Source organism: Diplotaxodon limnothrissa, linkage group LG23 (genome assembly GCF_057381915.1).
Source record: "Diplotaxodon limnothrissa isolate DT_005_m linkage group LG23, D_limnothrissa_male_GT1.1, whole genome shotgun sequence".
NCBI lineage: Eukaryota > Metazoa > Chordata > Actinopteri > Cichliformes > Cichlidae > Diplotaxodon > Diplotaxodon limnothrissa.
In genome coordinates, this window is record NC_140617.1 from 14,805,791 (window position 1) to 14,815,965 (window position 10,175).

Below are 10,175 nucleotides of genomic sequence, written 5' to 3' on the forward strand. Positions count from 1 at the left end.
TGAAGATAAGTGCAGAGAAATTATATTTGTAATGCATGACACGCAAGTCAGAAGTGGTCAGTATCCTCAAATAAAAAAGAAGAAAAAAAGATTTTCTCTCGGCCAAGGCTCGAATGTGCTCTAACACTTATTGACATTGTCTGTGTTCCCCCCATACGGGATTGGTTATTCCACAGTTCCTCTTTGAAAACATCTCTAAATGCTTAGCAACGAAAACTAATGCAGGGTGCATTCATTTTAGATAAATAGTCTAAGCTTGGGTGAATAAATGATTTATTTAAACTCATAAATAATTTCATCAAAATATCCCAGAGCACTTTTTGCCTCATTGTACATCATTTTCTAAGTAGATGCTAGATGAGCCCTCATTTATTTTCAACTATCATACCATGTCTCTTGTAAATATGTATACTGGTCTTTCTACTTATTTATTTTACAGATCTGATTTTAATATTTCATTCTCAGCATAAAGTTATATTTGTTTCCAAGGGCATGATACCATGAAATAAATATCAGAAGTATAATTCCCAGTCTTAACATATTGGAGCACATGAATCATTTAAGAATAACAGATTTTGTACATAAAGCCAAGGCCTAATTTTCAGAGCTGCGCAGTCTGAAAATGTTAATCAGTAAACCCCAGCCAACATTTATATGTGGGGCCCATATGGTTTGGAAATGGGCTGAAAAATGGGCCCCATATAGGATTGTCCGCGGGTTCCGTAATGGCCCCATATTAAATGCCCATATAGGTGTTATGTTAGGAAAATCTGGGAACTAAATGGGCCCCAACTGGGAAAAGTACACAGAAACCCACCTGGGCCCCATCTTTCAAGTTTTTGTGGGTACCATGTAGGCACCACATAGGCTAAAAAGTGGGTTTTAAGTGGGATTGTCCGCAGGTTCCACAATGGCCCCATTTTATAAGCCCATCTCGGTGTTATATTGGTAAAATCTGGGAACTAAATGTGCCCCAACTGGGCAAAGTACACAGAAACCCACCTGGGCCCCATCTTTCAAGTTTTTTGTGGGTACCATGTGGGCACCACATAGGCTAAAAAGTGGGTTTTAAGTGGGATTGTCCACGGGTTCCATAATGGCCCCATTTAATAAGCCCATCTCGGTATTATATTGGTAAAATCTGGGAACTAGATGGACCCCAACTGGGCAAAGTACACAGAAACCCACCCGGGCCCCATCTTTCAAGTTTTTGTGGGTACCATGTGGGCACCACATAGGCTAAAAAGTGGGTTTTAAGTGGGATTGTCCGCGGGTTCCGTAATGGCCCCATTTTATAAGCCCATCTCGGTGTTATATTGGTAAAATCTGGGAACTAAATGGGCCCCAACTGGGCAAAGTACACAGAAACCCACCCGGGCCCCACCTTTCAAGTTGTTTTGTGGGTACCATGTGAGTACCACATAGGCTAAAAAGTGGGTTTTAAGTGGGATTGTCCGCGGGTTCCATAATGGCCCCATTTTATAAGCCCATCTCGGTGTTATATAGGTAAAATCTGGGAACTAAATGGACCCCAACTGGGCAAAGTACACTGAAACCCACCTAGGCCCCATTTTTCAAGTTCTTAGTGGGTACAACATGAGGAAAACATGAGCTAAAAAGTTGGAATGGCATTAGCAGTGGGTTCTGTATTTGCATCTTATTTCTAGTTTGAATTGACTAAGTTCTGGCACTGAGTGGGCCCCATGTAGTAAAACAGTCACAAAATCAATTTTTCAGACGGCTAATACGGGTTCTGTGACACAAAGACACCAAATATATTAAAGCTGACCGCAAACAAAATCTAGTTTGTAAATAAAACCATTTCAAAAATCACGAGGGTACACAAAACAACATTTTTCACATTTATTTTGTCCAACAACTGTGATTTTACGTAACTGTATTCCAAAGTGCGTAAACGTTTAAAAACTAGAAATGTCAAACTACAGCAAAATTCCTTAGATATTTGGAACTGTAGCAACATGGGGAAAAAGTCAGATGGAAAACTCAAAAGCTTATCTTGAATCAGCAGGGTTTGTTTTTTTACAGAGCCGTAAGTCTATTTTGTACCCTTGCAGCCCTCGGTCCTCCTCTGTCTTTAGCTCCACTGAACCACTTGGACAGAGCCTTCTCTGCTTCTTGCAAGTTGACTTTTGATGTTAAATAATTCTTCAGTGCCTCTGCAAATGAAGAAGAAGAAAAACGGGCAAGCCAAAGTAAAGTTAATCTTAGCTTACTTCATTTGGTGATGATTTTCAAAGAACAATGTTTATTTCACTTTATTGCCTCAAAAAATATATACAAATTGCATGATAACCAATCTCAGTTACACTTTCAAACACTTTATTAAAAAAGTTTAGTTTTTTAAAGTTCAAATGTCTCAAGTGAAACTAACTTACCATACACAACATTAAAAAGACGCAAATCTCTGAACTTTTTTTCCCCATGTCGGCCAAGCATGTTGTACTCCACAGCCAGCTCAGGTGATATGAGGAATTTCATCATCCTTCTTGTGGCATCGTCTACACTTGTTTCCCCTGTATCTGCTACCATGGCAACCTGAGGGGAACATACAAAAAGGACAGATTAGATACTGGCATCTGGTTAGGATGCCTCCCTGGTGAGGTGTTTTGGGCACGTCCCACCAGGAAGAGACCCAGAACACCCAGGACATGCTGGAGGGACTATGTTTTTCGGCTGGCCTGGGAATGCCTTGGGATTCCCCCGGAAGAGCTGGGCCAAGTGCCTGGAGAGAGCGAAGTCTGGGCCTCTCTACTTAGTACCGGATTGGGTCGAGGGGCAGCAGCCTAAGCTTAAGATAATGGACCGGAATGGAGGATAAATGGACACTTTACATATTACTTAATGTTTACTGTGTGGTGATAAAAAAAAAAGTGGTAGTAAACACAAGCTAAACTAAAAAAATTAATTGCGCTTCCTTAACCCTTTATCCCCAATAATGTTACGCAGGATAACTGGTAGGTCTGGTAGGTTTTTTCCTCTACTGTATACTATATGAATGTAATCAAGGATTAATAACAGAAAGAAAAAAGAAATTGAAATTTTGCCATTTTTACTAAAGGCAATCAAAATGTACATGAATAAAATATTTAAATTAGTCAATTCAAATTAATAACTCTAAAACACTGAACAAAATTAAGTATTTGACCCTGTGGTTTATTTTCGGACATCTCTTTTCTTCTAAAAGTCCAGGCGTGTTGGGCCCCTGGCAGAGCTCAGGTTTGACGAGACAGGTTTGGAAAAACCTGTCGCTGGCGACTTTTTGGGGGCTAAAGGGTTAAAATAAATAGGAATTGGCCAAAATTTGTATAAACTATGAAATAGCAGAACAAAAGTAAAAAAAAAAATCTTTATCTGTTATCAGAATCAAATATTTGATTAGAATAAAAAATTTAACTTTCTGGAAGATTTCTCGTTACATCTGTCATAAAAGTAACAACATCTCAGAAAAGAAACATGATAGCAACAGAAAAATATGATAGCAGTGTGATGTGATGGTCCCTGGCCAGATTTTTACACATATTATAAGCCCTGTGACACAAAAACCACAGAACTCTGACACGCACAGACTGTTTTCCTTCGTGCTAATGAAGAAAAATGCTGGTCTGGTATGTAAAAGGGAATTTATTCTTCCAGGACCTGAAGCTCCGTAATGCAGCCCTCCAACAGCCAAACCTATCTGTTCTCTGATTGTCTTGATGCATGCTCAATCATCCAGGTAAGTAAATCTCCAAAAGTTGATTCTGTTCATCTGGACGTAGCGCTTGCAGCATTTTCTCCCACTGAAAATGCTACGTCCAGATGAACAGAATCAACTTCTGGAGATGTTCTCTGATTGGATTGTTTAATTGGTGATTGACATGAAATTGACCAATCAGCTGAAAGGAAGAAAAATAGGGTCAAAATTTGGATGTGTAAGTATAAATCCACACACAGCCAGGAAAGCCGAGCGCAGAGTTGTTTGTAGCACCAATTCAGCCAGAGTGGAGCCAGATGGATTTTCCATCCATCCACACTGTAAAGTCTATAGACCAGCAAGTGATAAATTAACAGTGTTGTTGGTATTTTCTAAAACAGTTGTATGCAATAGGAATTGCTGTTTATAGTCCTCCTGTATATCTGCATGTTCCCTCCCAATTAAAACCTGTGATAATGGAGATTCAAATTCATGTCATACCTATACCAACAGTTATCAAGTATCCAGATCGACCTTTACTGATGTGCTCTGTCAGTGCGCCCCAGGGCAGCTGTGGCTACAATGTAGCTTGCCATCGCCAGTGTGTGATTGTGTGTGTGAATGGGTGAATGACTGAATGTAGTGTGAAGCGCTTTGGGGTCCTTAGGGACTAGAAAAGCGCTATAAAAATGCAGGCCATTTACCATTTAAAGGAAAATTGTTATTTCCATGTATTTTCCTGTTCTGCCTTCAACTTTGAGGACTTCCCCCCACATTTCTAGTTGTGACAGTGCACCTACAACAAAAAAAATCTGCTGTGATTTACATTTGTTGAAAGAGCAATTTTGTAAAATAGTCTATTTTTGTATGCACAGTTTACAAATCTGTCCTGTACAGCATGGACTGATTGCATGCTAAAAAGTTGTTGCTTAAAAATAAAACAATACATTTTTAATTAATAACATCAGCAGAAAGCCTTGTTATTAATTAGATGTACAATTTCTATAGAATACGAAACAACTCAGTTCATTTTTGATCATATCAATACCAGCATATTACACAACTAGTGATGGGATTTTCGTCTCTTTTTAGAAAGCCGGCTCTTTCGGCTCCCAACCGGCTCTTCAGGTTGTTTTGTTGCTTTAATTAATTTATTATTAACAACAATATAAAATTATGAACAAAAGGAATTACTAATGTAAAAAAAGAAACGTGGTTTTATTTATATATGTTTATATATAAATATATATGGTGGCCCCTAGAGACAAAGCATGTACAAACTCCAAAACCCATTTCTAGCGTCAACTGAACTTCCAAAACAGAGCTATCTAGATCACTTAATTTACACAATTGAAATCATATGTGTATTTTTTGTGTATTTATACACAAGCACTCATATATATTCATAAAAAATTCCAAAAGCTGTTCATTTACCTGTTACTACCACACACCAAATCCGGTTGTTGGTACTTCCTGGCTTGTGTAGCCACTAGGTAACAAAATCTCAACACTGTGCCTAGCATCCTGGAGCACTTCTGTTGTGTTTTGTACGTGCTTTGGAGTTTGTACGTGTTTTGGGGTTTGTACGTGCTTTGTCTCTAGCAGCCACCGTAAATATACTTTTATTTATTCTCTCCACATAAAATGTAATAAATAAATCATATAATACAAAAAAAACAACTATTTACATTTCAACTTTTAACTATTTAAATTTTCAGCTTTTTCCTTTTAAACAAATTTAAAGTGAAACAACACAAAACACTGCAAACCACAACACAATTAAATATAAATTATAATATGAAAACAAACAGAAGATGCACATTCTCTGTCATATGGGCCTGCATGGATAAACTTTCTGAATCCTTTATCATCCGCAATTGAAAATAGTTGTGGATGATTACTATACCTTTGTAATGTGACGTTGTTGTCCCTGGCTCTCTTTCTCTCTCTCTCCCTCCTGCTCTGTTACTGTGCTACTGCGTGTGTAACAACCGCCCCTCCCCCCTCTTCCCAGCGCAAAGCACAAGGCTCGCGTGCAGAGTGAAGCGGAAAAAAAGTGCGAGAGAGAGGGTGAGAGAGAGAGAAAAAACACGCTTGTGTCGTTCACTTCAAAGAGCCGTTTCGTTTTGACCAACACATCACTAACAACCATGATGAAAAACGCTCATCTGCTTCCATCACCATCAGCTGATTAACATTGAGCTGCTGCAGTCAACACCATCAAACTAATTTACTGTTTAATGTTATGTTATTGAATGCTTTTATTTTTAAATCTTTACCAGCGCTTAAAGACTGTAGATGTTCACACCTGGTGTTAGAAAACCGAGCTCACAGCAGTATTTTTTTTTATAACAGGAAATTTTAATTTTTATTGGTTACCGTGTTTATTACCACTTTTATCAGTAATGTACTTCCTATAAAATATGGATTTGATAAGTTACCGGTTTATTGAAATCAGCTAGTGAACACATCGATCACTTTATTGAACAACACGCCTTACACTCTTGTGAGCTCTGGTTACTAACAGCAGGTGTGAATGTTTGGAGTCCAAAACGCAGATAAAGATTAGAATAACAAGGCAATGTAAAATCAGTTTAATGCAGTTGACAGTAGCAGCTCAGATGGAAATCAGCCAATTGTGAGGAGAGCAGAGGACCAAAACTGTCAGAGTTGTGGGTCAAGTGAAGAGAACACTGTTGGCATTATTGTTAGCATAAAAGATGAAAATTAAATAAATGTTAAATTTTAAAATAGATCATTGCCTCCTGTGCCTAAATAAATATATATACTTAATACCAATAAAAAAAAAAGGATGCCCCAAAGACCATCACTTTTCAAAAATAATAATAATAATAATAATAAGTAATACAAATAATATGAAAGTTACTTACATGTCAAAGATGGTGCTTGTGATCTTGAAGAATCTAAACGTGATAAGGAAATGAAAGAAAGTGCATGAGAAAATACAAACATTTTTGTTTTTTCCCAGGATAATTCAATATAAAAGATTCTCTTACTAATGCACAAAATGAACAGTGTAATTAAAAGTTTGAAAGGCACTGCATGTGTTTATATGATAAACTGACTAATTCAAGCAGCAAACACTAGCAGTGCAAAAATGTATCTAACTAGCTGACAGACTTTAAAGTCACAGGAAGATATATCAAAATGGTGACTTATGCCAGAACAAATGACTTGACAGACATAAATCCTAAATTCCTTTAAGTAAAAAAGGAATTACTTTTTTATAAGTGGTCCCTAGTGGTTTTCAAATTATTACATGGCTTGTTAATTTTTTATTAAATTATTAAGAAGCCAGATGAGTTCAAAACATTTACAAATGACTATAAAGCACTATCCAAACTTCAAATCAAGTGGCAAAATCTCCAAATTAAAAGTACTCGCAAACTATAAAAATTTGATTATACTTAAAAATATGCAAAAACTAATTTAGTGGAATTTTTACCTGCTCAAGAATACATTGAACATGCAATATTTAATTGAAAAGAACAAAATTTGTGTACTTTTAGAAAGGATTATTAAATATTTGGGGATACTAGACATAAAGAGGGTCTCGTACATTTACGGGCATCTAATTTCCTGGATTTAATGGTTTAAAAGTTTAATAGGTCTTTGAAGTTGATAATAAAATTGAGTCCATTATTAGCAAAAAGAATTTAAAAAAAAAGAGCAAAAAAATGCTTAATATATAATAATTGTTTTAAACTTAAGCTTTGTAATTGTAGCAGATTTCATTATGTCTGTAATTTTTTATTTAGCCCCACAGTAGTAAAAGCCATAAATGGGAGTTAGATTTATTACTAGTATTTTACACAGCATTCAGCTATAATAACATGTTCTGCATTTTCCTACTTCACCATCTGATCTGAACAGCTGCACTCTCTTAATTAATTAATGACCTAACATTTCTCAGTAACCAATAACTAGATGGAACAGCACAGTATCTAAGAGAGTGATCAGACAGTGTTTGAGCTAAAGACGCTGTGTGTTTCTTTTGGGGGCTTTTTACACACTGATCCACCACCGTTTTCCCATAGTACAATGCATATCTGGTAACATTACCGTATTCAGATCAGAAAACCGTTTCAGCTGCAGGCATCTACTCCTGTAATTTAAACAATCACCTTGCTACACTGCACATGAATATTACGTAACATGGTATGACTAGCTCATGTTCAGACATTTAAGATACTGTTCAGCCATTTTGTTTACTGGGTAGTGCATAATGGCCGAGTTAGCTGAGCAGGAATCCACTAAAGCCAAAAAAATAATATAAATTTTTTAAATTAATTACAAAAACCTTATAGGAAAACCCAAGAAACAGTTGCAGAAGCACAGAAAAAAACTGCCGTGTACGTTATAGTGTGTAAATTCAAAAACTGTATAGAGAGAATGGTGCAATGAAAACAGAATAAGATAAGATGAACTTTATTGAGTAGAATATAGGCAGTAAGAGTTTTTTAATTAACTTTAAATTATGTTTGCCGAAGACAATGCAGCAAATTAACCCAGTTCTACCTGCTAGCTAAAGATGTTATGCTTCTCCCCCTTATACCGTTTAGGACGACTATAGAAAGTTACTAAAATAACCATTGATGAAAACGTATCAAACTTTAAGTATTTACCTTTGTCATAGTTTTCGATTCTTTGGTATCCTTTTGTCCTCCACGTTCTTAAACACCAGGGAGAGAAAAGGCGCAACAGACGAAAGACCGCGAAGACTAGACGCTAGGCGGTGCAATCTGCTCCTCCCTCTTTTTAAACGAGCCAATAGGAGCTGCTCACATTAAAAACAACTTTATTTAAAAAGTCGTTTTACACCTGATACAAAAATTTTAAAAGTCAAACAATGCACAAGTTTAAAAGAACAATTTTATTTTTAAAAGTTTTTTAAGCATAGGGATGGTTAATATGTTTTAAAAAGTAATATATAATATTTATCAAAAAGTGTCACCCAAATCAACATCATAATAAAAATATAATTAATAAAAATATAATAATGATAAGAAGAAGAATAACAGTTTACCTAAAAGCTCTTCTAACATTAGACTGGTTTTGAAAAGTTTCAATAGTGTCAATACACCATAAGGACAAGGGAGTTTCACAGTTGAAGTGTGACTGCTTGAAAGACCCCATTCCCTCTCCTTTCCACTAGTTCAAAGAAAATATAAATTATTTCTGGTTATATAATTTGAGGGCACAAGTTTGAAGAGTAACATTTTAACAGATCGGTAATATACTTCAGGAGCTTTACTGGATCTGATTAACCAAAACTTCCATCTTCCATGTAACTAACTGTCTTTTCTCTAATACAGTAGAGTGTGTCTGATCTACTAAAAATCCTCAACTGCATGTTTGCTCAAGTAAATAGTCTTAATTGTTTGAACAACCAGTAATCCTTAATTTGCAAATGCCAAATCTGGATTTTGTCTGTGTAATTCACTTTTATCTTAGGTTTTTTATTCGTATTTTTTGCTTTTCTTTTTTTCTACTCTTGTGTCCGTTTTAATCACTTATTATTGCTGCTGTGACAAGTGAATTTACCTAAGAAGAATCATGAAGTCCTTATTTTATCTTATCTGAGCCTCACCATGCAGCCTACCATGCAGAGTTCACATTAAGTACATAAAATGAAATCTAAAATTAAAAAGTAACCAGTTTCAAACCAGTTATTTGGAATAGTGTGCAGAGTGTTTTGAGTAACATTGAATGTTCAAAAACACCAAAGTTCCTATAGTCTCACTTGACAGCTGGGTTGTAGTGTCTGATAACACATAACATCTTGAGGTCTCAATGTGGACTTTGAGTACATTTGCTAGCCAAGGCTAAATACTGAGAGGGTCAAAAATGAAGGGTCAAGAACATCTGACTGTACGTAAGGGTAGCAAAAGTGATAGACTGAGGTTGTGCCAAATATGTTAAAGTTAGGGTGATTTCTTAGAGAATGGTACCACATGGGTGCCGTCTGCAGGTTATAAAAGAGAGTTATGTTCATACTTTCTTTTGAGATTATTTTTACAATTTGACTTTCAGAACTCCCTGGGTTGTGCGCAATCTGTGATGGGCTTGTTTGGAATAAATCCTCCTTTATTCAAATAACACTTTCTCAGGCTCTTCACAGAAGAAGAATCCTCACATAAGCATGTGCTACCATTTTGAACCAATGTACACATTTACCATCACTGACCCAACTAGGACCTACATTGGATGCCCACCCATATGGATTTGATGTTAGAAACGCAAGTGGGTCCCATATATACTAAACAATCTTGAGCCCATGTAAAATATATGCCCATATTAATTTAACATAACCCATTTGGGGCCCACATAGACATGTTTTCAGGGTCTGACTTGCATTTGCCCATGTGTGACACATATAGTTTGACCAGGTGGGCCCCACCTATGTCATCAGTACCAAAAAATATATACCGATTACCTCACTTTGCCCCACCTGGGGCAC

General features: G+C 36.4%; 1 long non-coding RNA gene across 1 annotated transcript; it reads right to left on the reverse strand.

Moving 5' to 3' along the window:
• Positions 1-1,406: 1,406 nt before the first annotated feature.
• Positions 1,407-9,882, reverse strand: LOC146607718 (uncharacterized). Its single transcript, XR_014905138.1, has 4 exons — positions 8,341-9,882; positions 6,586-6,618; positions 2,397-2,556; positions 1,407-2,177 (listed from the first exon to the last, which is right to left on the reverse strand). It is a non-coding gene; the product is annotated as an uncharacterized LOC146607718 (long non-coding RNA).
• Positions 9,883-10,175: the final 293 nt, after the last annotated feature.